Raw genomic sequence first — 16293 nt, forward strand, 5'->3', positions numbered from 1 at the left:
TCAGCTCTTATCTTTATATTCCAGTAAGTTATTTTGCTCTCAATGTTTTAACAAAAGAACCCAACCACAAAATCCTTGCATACCTTGTTCGATTGGAGAATTTTAATGTTTTTCATTTATCATTGTAAAACCAAGGACAATTTTATAACTTTTTTGTACGTAGCTGTTACATGTAGGGCAATCTGTCTTTAAGTAGGGATAAATTACTCTTGAACAAAATGATCCTAGATAGTTTTCCCTTCAAGTCAAGTGTCTTGTTGTTTAAATAAACTTCTTGTTTAAAAAAAAAAAAACAGCAAGATTGAGTCTTTATGGTTTGGTGAATATCATGGTTATTTCGAAATGATTTTTTTTGTAGGACAATGGTCTTTTATCCTGTCACTTGTATTATTTTTTAATAAAACGCTGATTGGCCAGTAGTCAGGCAGGAGTAGAGGTGGGGCGATGAGATCAGGAGAATTCTGGGAAGAGGAAAGCTCAGTCTGCAGTCATCACCCAGATGCAGAGGAAGCAAGATGAAAATGTCTCACTGATGAAGGTACCAAACCACGTGGCTAACAGACAAGAAAAATCGGCTAAATTAAAATGTAAGAATTAATTAATAAGAAGCCTGAGCTACTAGGCCAACCAGTTTATATTTAATGTGGACCTTTGTGTGTTTTTTGGGTACTGAATGTTTGCAGAACTAGGCAGGACAGAAACCTCAGTCAACAATTTCTGTACTTTATATACTAGCATCCTGGGCACCATTCTCTGAAAGTTGGGCTTAGTAAACCTAGTGGTGAGGTCCAGTGGTGTTCATCTGCCAGCAGGAACTGAGGGTCCCTTGTACTCATGTGCGCTTTGTTTCTTCTCAGCGCCTTAGTTCATCCCAGAGCATTTACTGCTAAATCAACTACTAACTTTCCCTCCAGAGTTTTAGAAAATGGTAAGTAGACAGGAGAAAAGGACCCCTCCCAAGTCCTGGACTCTGGAAGGCAAGGCAGCCTAAAAGTCTGCTCGTCTGTAAGGCTTTAGACAGTCTTGGCCCAAAGTCCTTTTATTAGTGATTTCTTCTTGCCCTTTAGCAGTGTTAAAAAGGAAACTCATGGATTCCAAGACTCAGCGTGGAACTGGTTATCCTGTTGTTCTTCCCAGTGAACCAACTTAGGTTTTGTGCATCTGTATCACTTTTGGATACTCTGATTTGACTTATTGCTCTGATCTATTGGCTCTACATCTAGTTTTCCTCCTATTCCACCTCTGCCTAGTCCTCTAAGATGAAGAGTTACCTTGCTAATCTAGTGAGTTAGGCTCTTCAATGTATGTCTTCATAGTTATAAATTTCTCTGTGAACATTCTGCTTGTGACAGGCCTCCCCTAAAGTCACTCAAGTATTTGTACAATTATTTTCAGTCTTCTTTAAATATTTTCCATTTGCTTGTTTGTTTATTTATTGTTTATTTGAGTCCCCACTTCTCTCTCCCTGTCTCTCCGTGTGTGTGTGCGCGCGCGCGCACGCGTGTGCACCCACGCGTGCATGCGTGCTCATTTTGGAGGTCAGAGGACAATTTGAGAGACGTTCTTTCTACTCTGTGGATTCTGAAAGTTGAACCTATGTGATAAGCTTAGCAGCAAGCACCCTTACCTCCTAAGTCACCTCACCAGCCTCTAAATTCCCATGGGATTTAGACTCTTTATTTATGAGTGTGTTGTTTGATTTCCACACATCTGTGAAATTTTCCGTTTTCTTCTGTTAATTTTTGCTTTAGTGAATTGTGGACAGAGAAAATGCTTGCATGATTTTGGTCTTTCGAAACGGCTTCTCCTCGGACACACTCCCTGTGTGCTTTAGAGGAATGTTTATTCTGTTTGTGGGAGATGGGATGCTGCACAGAGACCTGATAAGTCTGGCTGGCTTGCACCATTGTCTTCTATTTTCTAAGTGGCTCTCTGTGTAGATGCTCTGTCTAGTTATTGAAAGTGAAGCACTTAAGTTGGAAATTATTATGTTAGAATGGTTTATTCTTATGATGGTTTGAATAACAATGGCCTTCACAGGCTCATAGGGAGTGGCAATATTAAGAGGTATGTCCTTGTTTGTGTCGGTTTAGGCCTTGTGTGTTACTAGGAGTGGGTTTTGAGGTCTCAAATGCAGCATTTGAAACCTTGAGCATTTGAAACCAGTGTCAGAGGATCCAGATGCAGAACTCTTGGCTCTTCTCCAGCATCATGTTTGCCTATGTGCCACCATGCCACCCCCCCTCTTACCATGATGAGAATGGACTAGACTTCTGAAGTATAAACCAGTCCCACTTAAATGTTTCCTTTTATAACAACTGCCATGGTCATGGTGTCTCTTCACAGCAAGGAAAACTTTAACTAAGAAGTTTCCTTTGGTTCTGTTGATGTTTACTCCAAGTACTTGGAACTCTGGTGTCTGATGTGTGTGCAATTATCCATGCATTTTGTCTGTCTTTGTATCTGGCAACAACTTGTGACTTTTAGTCTCTTTTCTGACATTAGCATGGCCATCCAGACTCTATCCTTTTTATACTGTTTGCTTGGGGAAATGTTCTATCCTTTGTCTTTTCAACTTATGGAGAGAATGTGATCTCATAGAATTGGATTTTTTTTAGCCTATATCTATTTAAACAGAATACCTATTCATTTAAACGGAAGAGTTCAAATGGACATTTATAATTACCGGGAAGGCCCTTGTGCTGTTTCTTCTTGGTCTTCTTCCCTGCATCTTTTCTGTTCCTCAGTTTCTCCCTATGACTTCTATCTGCACTTGATTTCTTTCTAGTATGCTATTTCCATTCCTTCCTCATTATCTTTTATGTATATTTCTGGGGTTCTTTTTTTGAGTACTTATCCTAGGAATAGCAGTTACCAATTGAAATTTGTAGCCCTCTAGTTTGAATGAAAATGAACTCTTTTTCAATAATATAATGTTTTTGCTCCTTTATAGCCCTATAAATCCCTTCTTTAAGTTTTTGTTGTCACAATTATACCATTTATGTTGTATGTTGATGCTATGTATACATTATATGCATATGTGGTTTTCAGTTCTAGGAATAGAACATAAGGCCTTGTGCCTTATAGGCAAGCACTGAATGAGCTAATATATATTTACAGGTATTGTTCATATATCTGTGTTTTAAATAATATAAGAAATACAAGGAGAAGTTCAAATCAAAAAAATGTTACAAAACTGTCCCTTCTTTGTTTAGCTTCCTTCTCTTCCTCCTTCTCTTCCTCCTCTTCCTCTTCCTCCTCCTTCTTCTTTTTGACAGAGTGTCACTATATATACCTGAGTGGCCTGGAACTTCCTATGTAGATTAGGCTCGTCTTTACCTCACAATGCTTGACTTGCCTCTGCCTCCCTCATCCTGGGATTAATACTGCCATGTCTGGCCAGTGTTGGTTTTGTCTTTGCCTATGTAGAAATGCCTTTACTGCTGTTCTTCATTTTTTTAATACAGCTTTAGGTAACTGTATATTGTTATGTCATTTCATTGTGAAGGGGCTATCTTAGTTTCTTTTTGGTGCTATGATAAGCCATCAGGAACAAAAGTGACTTGTTGAATAATGGGTTTATTTTGGCCTATGCTTCCAGAAGGGGGGTCTGTCACGGTGAGGGAGGCATGGCAGTGAACAGCTGAAGCAGGAAGCTGAGAGATCAACTACTAACATGAAGCAGAAAGGAAAGTGGGAGTAGGTAAAGACCGTAGATGCTCAAGGTTTGCTCTGATGATGCACTTCCTCTTAAAGTTCCCATAACCTCCCCAGACAGCACCAGCCTGGGACCAGGTGTTCAAATGCATGAACCTGTCAGGGGTATTTTCATTCCAACCATGACAGGAACACTTTGGTGCTGTTTGTAGGCTAATGAACTCCCTCAAATTTTGTTTGTTGGAAATTTAAATTCATCGTTCATTCTTTTGCCTAACATATTGTATGGGAGTCTTTGTTCTTTGCCTGCTTGCCCTCTCCTTGTGAGCACACTCATTCCTTCACTGCCAAAGGAACCTACCTCATTAGGATTCCAGCATATACAGAAGGCCAACTGAGACATCCAACTGCTAGATTCTTGGACTTTACATTCATAGCTAGCTATTATTGGATTAGCTGGACTGTAACATGCAAGTCGTCCCAATATATCCCTGTGTGTGTGTATGTGTGTGTGTGTGTATGAGAGAGAGAGAGAGAGAGAGAGAGAGAGAGAGAGAGCCATTCCATAAGTTCTGTGACTCTAGAGAACCCTGACTAATACAGGGCCTTTTGCCTGCCAGGTTACCTCCCTAGGGCAGTGGACTCCTAAGCAGTGGAAGTTCAACCCACTACCTTAAAACCAATCCTCACACTGTACACAGCTAACATAAGGAATACAGTGATGTTCAATAGGGCAAAACCCAGACAACAACAGTGTTTATCTCTGATGGGAAGAATAATAATGAATTCAGATTTCCCACTTAGGCGTATGCAATGCTCACATCTAGAGTGAGGATGAATTCATTTTGCAGACAGAGAAACACCTTTAGAAAGTGTTTCATATGAGGAAAAGATGGTGCACTCAGGAGGACACCTTGCAGCAGGCAGGAAAGGCGTGCATTGAAGTGGATACTTGAAGGAATGTGAACCCCAGTCTCTGAGAGAGACGGCCTTTACTGCCAAGGCACTTCGGAATTTGGAATGGCCTGAGCTCTTGAAGAATGAACAATGTTCAGCGATGGCAAGATGGAAGAAGGAGTTAAGTCTGCCTCTTTTCTGAAAAAAAAAAAACAAAACAACAGAGGAAGGTATGGGAAGCTACACAATGGGGTTTGGCTGGAATGTCTTTCTAATGGTAGCACTTGGCAGTGTAGCTGGGGTTTATAGCACACAATACTCTTTGGAGGCCCAGTTCTTCCAGGAATAATAATGCCCATTTGGTGGTGTTGTTATGAAGATGAAATGAGATCATGGACTTTAGTTTGGGGCTTATAGGTGCAGATTCATCTTTGGTCCTTGGTCATTCCAATGACCAGGAGCAAGTATGGGATTACCTCCTTATCAAAGAGAGGCTTTCCGACTTCTCACGGCACTGCATAAATATCCTGGATCCGGGTTAGAATCATATTTGGGCGCCGCAGTCGCAAAGAACTTCCTGGTCTGTAGCTGTCCTTAATTTCTCATGACCTAAATTTCTAAACAGAGTGGTTATTTTCCTAGTCACCTGCCAATATCTGCTTAGTGAATGCCACTGGTAATTGCCATATTGCTGAGTTAATTTAGGTGAACGAAACAAAGCTCCCTTTAAAAATTGTCGCGGATGTTGATGAGTCTCTGGAGAGAAGTAGCATGGCCTTGCCTTAGCCACTAGTCTGTGGGTGGACGTCGTGAAATACCAGGCACCATGGCGGGCTTGTTTTCTCTTGTAGTACCTTGACCCACAAAAGGAGACTTTTCTCCCTTCTGTTAAGGTGACAGTGGCCTTGGGGACTCGTGCCCCCCTTCTCTGCACATCTGCACAAACTGAAAAGCCAAGCGGAGGGTTCTGAAGGTGCGCTGAGGAGAAACATCCTCTGAAGTGTTGGGAGTCTTCACTGTGGAGGAAGGAAAAATGCGAGCCCAAAACTGGGGCAAGCAAACGAGAAAGTCTGTGCGGCTGAGTCATGTTCTTGCTCCCTTCAGATTCTCAGGTGAAAGTGGATGGGGTGGGGGTGGAGAAGACATAAGGTTCTCCAGGGAATTGCTCATTCTGACTTGAAATTCTTCCCTAACACTCTTATAACTCCTGGGACATCAATTTCACAAGCAAGAAAACTAGGCAGGAAAGCAATGCTTAAGCTCACATTATACTTTGTTAAAATATTTATAATGCCAAAATAAAACTGAGCCTATCACTCCCATCTCTGGAACTGTGTTGGGTATCTGTGGAGAATCTCTGGTCTGGCCCTCTTCTCTTATTTGTCTCTTAGTGGGTCTCAGAAGCTCAGTTCACCCAAGGGAAGAACCAGAGGCAAGGTCAGACAAAGTGTGTTCCATCCAGTTTTCCCCACTGAAATAAACGGATTAGGTAAAGGTGTATGGATATGGGGAGGGGGATTTGGGATCAGGAAGAGGCTTGCATGAGATCACAGAAACTAAGAAATAGAGCCCAAATGGATCTTTATAATGGAAGGTCAGGGCTATGTATGGAAATTTTAAAAGCATGCAGGATACATGAGGCCGGGCACTGGCTGTGGTGGCTGCCATGGGCTCCAAGCTAGGAGGTGGATGAATGGGTGGCTGTGCTCAAAAGGCTAGGATGGGCTGAGGCCCTTCCCAGTGGATAGAAGCTGCAAGCAAGGATGAAAACAGTTCAGTGAGGTTGGGCTCAGTGTGCTTATCCTGTGTTCTGCTTTGTAACCACTTGAATGCATTCTCGTTGAGCTGTGGGATCAAGGGCATTTCGGCAGTGTCTTACTGCCCGGTGACTCCTGGACTCACAGGTGTCAGCGTCTGCTTTTGTGTAGGTGCATCCTCCATGAAAGCTGCACAGAAAAACCATGCTTCTGCCTGCCATCAACTATGCATCTTTTGCTGGAGTTATGCCTTGAGAGTTATACCATGGACAAATAACTTCTCTGTGCCATGATTTGGACTTCTATACAATGGTAGTATCAAGAGCATTTAAGTCATTAGGCTATTGTTCAGAATATATGCCATAATATATGCCCTTAGAACAATGATAATAACCTGTAGAGGTGTAAATAAATGCCACACATTAGTGCCTGATGGCCCTGCCAGTGTTAGAATTGCTCTAAGTAGACTCACACCCTCATTAGCAATCACAGCTACCTGTTCCAGCATAGAGGAATTCTTAGCAGCCAGGACTGTTTTGTTTTTTTATGCATCCCCAGAACCCAGGACTGCTTTCCATTCCTTATTTTCATGTCCCGATTTTCAATCCCATCTGCCTGCAGCCATTTCAAATCAGTAATTTGTCTGGTTGGTCTTGAGGGAGTGATCTTTGCTTCCTCCCATGATAATTTATTCTAATTGCATTGGCTTGTTTTGAATCATGCTGCTAAGCAACACTGACTTCTGTTTTCCTTTTTTGTTCTTTTTCCTTTGCTCTTCATAGCTCAAAAGAAGCTCCCTTTGAGCCAGGGAAAGCAGCTAACAAAGGCAAATGACAAAGGAGTTGAAGGCAAACAGAAGGCTCTCAGTCTGGGGAGTCCCTAGGGTTCTGGCAGCCAGCAGTTCCTGATGAGGACCAAGAGGCAGTTCAGTTTCTAGGACCCCAGAAGACTGAGATGTGATTTGGAGACCAACCGTGACAGCAGCCTATCATTCTGTCTTTCCTGTGCTTGTCCTTGTCTTTTCCGTGCCTTGGTGTACGTGGAGAGATGGGTCTAGATGACTTTAGTTCCCATGGGCCTTGAGGTCCAAGAATTTTCTTGGTAAAATGTGAAGTTAAAATCTTAGATGAGTTTCTGGAAAGGATTTTTGGTCCAGGAAGCATCTGGCTTAAACTCAAAAAAATTACACCAAGTGATCACTTTCTAAAAATATTTTTTTGACAATTTTAGATGTGTACATAATATATTATGTTTATACTCACTCCTCAATTACCCTTTATTATTTCCCTCTCATTCCTGTTTCTTCCTGATTAGTCTACTGCCATTTTTATGTCTTTTGCATATGTGCATTCCAACCTGCATTTATAGTTTAATTTGTCAGAAGTGGATTCTCTCTCTCTCTCTCTCTCTCTCTCTCTCTCTCTCTCTCTCTCTTTCTCTCTCTGATGTACATGTTAGTTTTGTACATGTGCATCGATCTTAACCTTTAATTTCTGAAGTAGTTTACTGAAGCTGAATCTCAGTTTTTTCCTAGGGTGGCCTGGCCAGTGAGCGTCAGTGATACCTCTGTGTCTAAGATCCCCAGAAGCTGGGTTACAGGTACACCTTGCCAACTTCTGTGAACTGAATTCAGGTCCTCATTCTTACACAGCGGGTCATCTCCTCGGCACTGAACACTGGCTTCTATAAACCCACCTAAACTTGGCACAGGTACATGTATCTCTTAAATCTGTGACATTCATATGAGTATGCTGCATAATAGAGTCACTATTATATTGATAAAAATTAAAAACTTTATCGAAATATATGACAATAAACCCCAAGAAATGGAGAAATAGTATTAATTGCCTAATTTTACAGTTAGATAGGAATGAGCTAACAAAACACCAGAATTTCATATGTAGAATTTTTAAAAAATTTTTTTTATTGAAAAAAAAATTCTGCCTCCTCCCCGCCTCCCATTTCCCTCCCCATCTCCCTTTTCCCTCCCCTTCCTCCCACTCTTCACCCCCTCCCCCCACTCCTCTCCCCCTTCGTCTCCAGTCTGAAGGGCAGTCAGGGTTCTCTGACCTGTGGAAAGTCCAAAGTCCTCCCCCCTCCATCCTGGTCTAGGAAGGTGAACATCCAAACTGGCTAGGCTCCCACAAAGCCAGAACATGAAGTAGGATCAAAACCCAGTGCCATTGTCCTTGGCTTCTCATCAGCCCTCATTGTTCGCCATATTCAGAGAGTCCGGTTTTATCCCATGGTTTTTCAGTCACAGTCCAGCTGGCCTTGGTGGGCTCCCAATAGATCAGCCCTACTGTCTCCGTGGGTGGGTGCACCCATTGTGGTCCTGACTTCTTTGCTCATATTCTCTCTCCTTCTGCTCCTCATTGGGACATTGGGAGCTCAGTCAAGTGCTCCAGTGTGGGTCTCTGTCTCTATCTCCATCCATCGCCATCTTAGGGTTGGCAAGAGACTTGGACCTAGAGGGGCTCCCAGGTGCCCAGGGCGATGTACCCAGTTAGTTCCTGGGGCAGCTGAGGATAGAGAACCTGAAATGACCCTATCCTATAGCCATACTGATGAATATCTTGCATATCATCATATGTAGAATTTTATGTTTAATCTTCATAACAATTCCATGAGGCAGTTAATCCCTGAAGGTTAGCGAGTCACATGGTCAGTGATGACAGTAAACCTGCATTCTATACCACCCCATGAGCTATACTTAACTGAGCTGCCCTGTGGAGCTTTAGGAAGAAGGGAAGGGTGGATCAGAAGACACATTTGTTTTCTACAACAGACTCATTGCCAAGTTTTTTAAAGGACTATGGACTGGTATTTTTGCATGTGGGCTTCTAAGTTATTATTATACTCCTGACTTATTTAAAGCCAACAGTTTTTTTTTCCACCAGCTAAGCCTTATGACAACGATTTTTTTTCATCTAGTAGATGGCAATTTCAAATTGTTTCCAACTGTGTTCTTAGTAACATAGTAGTATAACTTGGAAGCAGACTTGTTCTCTTTTGTGTTGGCTGTTAGGTATTGGTAGCATGTGGTGATCACTCAGGTACCCTAACTGCCAGGCTAGCCTAGAAAAGCACAGACCCATTTAAAACAATCTAGGCATGTGGCTTATTTAATGAATTGAAATCACAATTAGAATCAACAGAGAGGAGAAGGGCAAACCAACACAGGAGGGGTGAATGGAAGGGAAGAGCCATTTATAAATTCGCAGGTGCTCAATGTTGACATCACCTGGGACCACATAGGTGTCATCAATGGGTGACTAAATAAGGTCCTCATGAATGTTAAGTATTTGCTTATGCTTTGTAAATCCCATGTCTTTGGTATCTCTTGTGCATTCATTTAAAAAGATTTATTTATTATATTTTTTGTTGTATGGTTATTTTGTCTGCAGATATGTAAGTGCACTGCATACATGCCTTGGACCTACAGAGGCCAGAAGAGGGTATCAGATTTTCTGTAATTGGAATTATGGATAATTGTGAGCTGCCATGTGGGTGCTAGAACTGAACGCAGGTCCTTTGCACGATCAGCAGGTGCTCCCAACCACAGAGCCATCTTCCCATCTCCTCTCTTGTATATTTATATTCTGAATGTTATAACACAAGTGTCCCAAGAATACTGCATGTATTTTAAAGATCATTCTTTAAATGTTATGAATTCTGCTTATTTTCAATAAGATTTTTTTTACTACTGCCTTATCTACTTAAAATTCCTCAAAATAATCTGTCAGTGTTTGATAAACTAAAAACTATTTTCCTGATTGAATTGAATACTCTCTAAGCAAAGGTATTCTAAAGTTTGGAAAATGGCAATTTTAGGAAACATTATTTCTGTCTATTTCATAGAAACGCAGTTTATCATTGTCATCCAGATACTTATTAGGTCTACTAAGTGTTGAATACTTGTAGAATCTACATAATCACACTGAATATATTTTTCATTTGTGTTTTGAGGCAGGGTTTCTCTGTGTAGCTGCAACTGTCCTGGAACTCACTCTGTAGATCAGGCTGGTCTCGAACTCACAGAGATCCACCTTCCTCTGCCTCTCGAGTGCTGGGATTTTAAAGGTGTGTACCACCCAGCCATTCTGAATATTTTCATCATCTGGACTGTGCTGAGGTGTAGCCTCTGGTCCCAGGAAGCTGTTGAGCACTGAAACGATGGTGGTTCAAAATGAGCTGCATTTTAAATTTCAGCAGTCTGAGAAAACACAGCAAAAAGTCTAACTCATAATTTTTATGTTGACAACTGTTGAAATAGTGTTTTGATTTTCCATGATTAAAGGTCACCAAAGTTATTTGTCTCATTTTCCTTAAAAAATGGAACTAATGGGGAATTTAGGATAACATATGTAGTTCGTATTTGATTTTTATTGGAAAGTGTACATTAGAAAGTACTACAGTTTAATTTCTTCTTTGGTCTTGACATTCCCATTAAATTGATAAAAATCCTTCTGGTTTGCAGTTTAAGTCAGCATTAGCTCACTGAAACATTTAAATTAAGTTTCTTGGCTCAAAGATGATCATTCTTGAGTAAGAAATCAGTTGCTTATTTTAAGTTTCCGAGATAATGTATTAGTTCCTCTTCTGCTGCTGTGATTAAGCACTGTGATCCAGGCAGCACAAAGGAGGAAGAATTTGTTTGATCTTATGCCAGGGGACTGGTAGTTCACCACGGTGCAGGGAGATGACAGCAGACAAGCCTGGTAATCAGAGAAGGAAGACCAGAGATCACATCTTCAAATGTAAACACAAAACAGAAAGAGTGAACTGGAAGGGAGACAAGACTTTCAATGTTTAAAGCATTCTGGTAGTGATGAACTTCCTCCATCAAAGCTGCACCTCTCCACATCCTCTTGAGTAAGCACCAGTCGGGTACTAAGTATTCAAGTGCCTGAGCCTTTGACATTTGGTGACATTTCTCACTCAAGTTACTGCAGACAGTGAGACCTTTTTTTTTAAGATGGAAATTTCTATGCTCTCAAATATTCAAAATCCACCCACTTTTTGTGTCATTCTTCTTCTCTTTAATTTTGCCAAAGCAGACTTATTCTATACAGGTAATATGTAAATACTTCCTTTAGTGGTGGCTAATTATGTATATGACTGAACTGCCCCCCCCCACTTAGATTATCTTCCACAAAGAAAATGAGAAAAGGAAAAAGTTGTGGCTTGAATATGAAATGTTGCCTGCAGGCTCATGTATTAAAAGACTAGTTGGTCACCAATTGGTCGAGCTGTTTTGGGAAGTTGTGAAACCTTTTTGTCGCGAGGTTCGCACAGCAGACATGGAGTTAGAGGGTTGGGACTAGCAGGCTATAGCTGGTCCAGCTCTGGCTGGAGTTCTCTGCTCCCTGGGGAGTATGTCGTCCTGCGGTCTCTCACCATAAAATAAGCGTCTCCTATTTCATCATGGCTACTTCACCTGAAACGTGATGAAAACAAATTTCTTCTCTCTTAAGCTTCTTCTTGTCAGGTTCTTAATACCAGTGAGAAGAAACACAAACTATTTTTTATATTTGGACACTAGGCTTTCGGCTATTGTTTTGTGGCTCTAGGGATGAAATCCAGGGTCTTGTACACACCAGGTAAAGGTTACTGTTGGTCTTTATTCCTAGGCTAATCCAGGCTTCTTTTCTGTGTTTGCAGTTGCCTTTTGTTCTTCGTGAGCATTATCTTGAGAAGGACAAACAGAGAAATAAAATCTCCCAAGGGATGAGTACATTTGGAAATTCATAACTAAAGCAAGAGGGTGTTTGCAAGGTGTCTGTCAACATAACTTGGTAAGGGGCTTTGTTTTTCTTGGACATTCATAATGAACATTGCCTACAAAAAATGTATAAGTCAGATCCTGGTCTCTGATCACATTCTGAGGGTTGGTGGAATGCAGGGAGTCAAGACACAGACGGGGTAGACCAGCTCTTTAGATGGTTCCAGTCTGCCTTTCGATTTTCAGTACTGTATGATTCAATAACATACAGCAATTCCCAGTCAGTGGAGGTGAGAGGAAGTATATTCATCCTCATTAAAGAAATCATAGGTTTAAACATTTTGAAACACATGCTCAAGGAAGGCCTGGTGAGAAATGCCAGGCTCTATGGTTTCTGGCTTGTGTAAGAGTTAAAGGAATCATGTCCAAACTATGTTGACCCTACTATGGGGCAGTTTGTGTGTAGCAACCATGACTGGTGACTTATAAAAACCACCAGACACTCTGAAGAGCCATTTTGTCTGGTGTCACCTCTTGCTCCTGTCCCTACTTTAACTGCCATCCTGGGGAAGTGGGATATTAGCAAAGATGGTCTGGTTACTTTAGATATTTGAATTGGAGACATTTTTGACCCAGAACTTGGACGTGGAACATAAGACCATGGTTACTTAAAAAAAAAAAAAAGAGAGAGAGAAAACCAGGAGCCCAAGTGGCGGAGAGATGAAGGCTTCAGCAGGGAACAAATACAGAACACTGTAGCCTTTTCTAATTAGTACCCTTGTACGTCTTCATTTGAAAGACCTGCCTTACAAGCAAAGATCACCCCATTTCAAAAAGCCACATAAACTTTCCAGATAACTGACCATACAGCAACAGCGCGGTGGATTTCATCTATCTACACTAGTGCCTGCGTTGCCTCTGAAAATGCATTTTCTCCTGATTGTTTATCTTTCCCTTCCTGCTTTAGAAACTGCTGTGTTTCTTGTTTTCAAAGGACACTGGGTGAAATGCCCATTATTTAAATCTTCCTCCTCAAGCCAAAGGCCCTGTGTCTTGGGTGGTTCTGAGTTAAGATAAAATGTCAGTAATTTCCTTATTTGCATACGATGTCTTGGCATAGTAATAAAACAATGGAGAGTGACATAATTTTTCAAGTTATGAAGTATATATTTCACAGCTTTTGTCATTAATACTAAATTAAAATGAGGGCCAAATAGGGGTTTTAGCTGTAATCCCATTGTGGAGGTCCTTAAGCATCTCTATTGTATTTTAATGAAGCCATAACTTAGGGGAATTCTGTTAGGGCAGTGTTTGGGGCATGGTATTATTGCTTTAGAGAAATTTAGTTCTGGAAGTCTCATTCCTCTCTCGTCTATCTAGAAGTCGATTTAGCACTTTACCTTCAAGAGTTAGTTATTAACTTTTAATTATTGCCATCATTGGCTCCTTCTCTAGAACTTTATCCTTCATATGTTCCCGAGAGTCTGTTCTTGAATTTTAACACCCCTATGGATCACCATTCCTTCGATTTCTAAAATACCATGGAGCATTTTCCCTATTTGAAGATGGCAAGCTGGTTTCCATTTCAAACACGCTCTGATGATGCTAGTTGGTATTCTTCCTATCGTTGCTTCTATGTACAGGGAGAGGTGAGGAGAGGAGGGGGAGGAGGGAGTGGGGTGGAGCTGTTAGACATCATTGGGAGTTAACGGGTGTGGATATGAAGCTATAGGCTGCAAATTCAAGTGAGAGGCGAGTTTGCAGCTCTGAGTGTGAAGGGAGGGGGTGAGGCAGATTTTCTGCATAGCGCTGCGTAGGTAAAATGCCTACTCGGTCCGGGAATCTTTTGTTTATACAGTGTGTTTATTCAGTTGACTGGAGGAGGCCCAACCACATGATGGAGGGGAACCTGTTTCCTGACTGCATGTTAATCACATCTGAGGGCCTCAGAGCCATATGAACTTAATCATGTTGCTGTTGAACACCAACAGCAGCAGTTGCCTGAGTCTCCTCTGTCGGAAGCACCCAGAGCAGCCTTGGCAGGGCTGTCCCGAAAAAGAGACTGCAGGGACTTGGACTCTTCTTTGGAGTGAGCCCAGCAGTAGGAACAGTGGTCTCATAGGTACAGTTTTCGAGTAATGGATGCTGAGCCCAGGGGCGGGGACAGCACCTGAAAGTTAGTGGCTCTCGGGATGTCTCCATAGGGCAGCTTTGGAGCCTGGTGACCTAAGTTCAACTCCGGGTACTTTGGGAGGGTTTGAGGAGGAACCTGCCTCTATAAAGTTGTCCTCTGACTGTCACATGCGTGCGTTGGTGCTGCCCCCACTCATCCTTTTGCTGAGTACTTTAATGCTGTGTGTCCCCAGAACTCTCATCAGTTCATAGGCTTAAACTCAATCTTCGAGTTTACATGGGACTTTAAAGGCGGGATTTGGGGGAGATAATTAGGATTGGATGGGGTCCTGAGGTTCAGATCCCCATGATGGCACTGGTGGCTTCATATAAGGAGGGAAAGTATGCAGATCAAAACTGGCTGTGCACTCTGGCTGAACAATGCCCTCCACCACATTATGATGCAGCAGAAAAACCCTCACTAGATGTGGAACAGATGCTGAATTTATATGCTTGAGCTTCCTAGCTTACAGGACTATGCTTTATGAGTTGCCTATTCTCAGGTATCTTGGCGTAGCAACCAAAAATAGATTAATATACGGAATAAAAGCAGTATCTGTACCAGAATAGACACAGCATATGAAGCTCTTGTTTGATCAAAGAACTTTTGATCACAGTCTCCCTGGGAAGATGATGGGGCCATTGAGAGCAGGTGTCTTTCAAACCTGGGGATGCCAGCACATGCCATAATACTGGAGCATGAAGAATCTCTGCCTTTGTCCTCATTAGGAGAGTATAATGTCACAGGTACTCAATAGCTATCCCCAGATGCTGTTGGACCTGTTGAGGAGTGCTGTCAAGAAGGTATCTCTGGACGAAAGAGGCAGAGGCAGATTTTATTGGTTCACTGTTCTGACTCCTTACTCATTCCTGAAAAAGAAGTTAGCTATTGGAAAAATGCCCCCAAGTGCTCCGGGGAATTAAAACTGTCACTAATTAACAAATAACTAATTCTAGAATTCCAGTAATAAACTGAACTGGCAGCAGAGTGCTCAGACTCAGAGCCCAAGCCAGACATGTGATGCTGCACGTCCAGCTGGAAGTGGAATCAGAGCTGATGAGTTTGTCCAGGGACTGTAGAATCTGAGGAGGCAGCCATAGAAAAACGCAAGATCTGATTTAGTCAAGAGAAGATTACTGAAACCATTCTCTCTGTCTGTGAAGTGGAGGCAATAATACTTATTCCAAAGGGAGCTTGTGAAGACTTGAAGTGTTGTTCACATGAGTTCATTGCATCTTGTTTTTTTTTTTTTCTCTAGGCTACATATTTCAGTGGAATAATGGTTGAAATTGTTTCAGCATGTATATTGCCTTCAGCTGACACCTGGTACAAGTGAAAACCAAGACTGGATTTCAGTTATAGTTGGAATACCTATTTGGTTGGTTTGACAGGTTTTTAAAGACTTTATGAGGAGAAAGCTGGAAAGAGAATACAATTGTAGAAATGCACCAATGTAAACCTCACATCTTTATCAGTTCTTGGAAAGGAGACAAATTTGTGAGAATCCTGGCATAGGGTTTATCCTTCTGTGCTTGGAATTCTGGGGTGGGCCTGGAGATACTAACCCAAAGGGTTCATGGGCAGAAAGATGCTCTGCTTTGGGATTTTTTTTTCTGCTTATGCCACAAGAGTCACTTTCTGGAGCTATGGAGGGATACAGCACTCTATCACTGAAAAAAGTGTCACCTGGAAACCATTAATGGCCAATAGCTCCCCTGAAAGGGGTGGGTCTTCTGGGTCTCTCCCCTATCCATGGTAGAATTTTTCAGGGTCTAGACCTGTGCAGGCCTTGTACAGGTATGCATAGATGTTATGGGTTCCTGACTGCATTACGCAGATGGCAGTGCTTCACAGCATTCTTCTCCATCCTCTAAGTGTCACACTCTTCCCGCTCTTTCTGCTGCAGTGTTCCCTGGGCTTGGCATGCATGATTCTTACGTTACACACATTCTTCCACTGCAGGTGCAGACCGCTGGGTGGTTCAGCCTGTGAGTTTATGTGGATTGCATGAACAAGTCCCTGTGGGCTTTAGAGCAAGAACATGAATGCGTACAGCTCTACACCCCTATCAGTGGTCTGCTCTA

Source organism: Alexandromys fortis, unplaced genomic scaffold (assembly GCF_014885135.2).
Source record: "Alexandromys fortis isolate MF-2015 unplaced genomic scaffold, M_Fortis_MF-2015_v1.1 scaffold_18, whole genome shotgun sequence".
NCBI classification, from domain to species: Eukaryota; Metazoa; Chordata; class Mammalia; order Rodentia; family Cricetidae; genus Alexandromys; species Alexandromys fortis.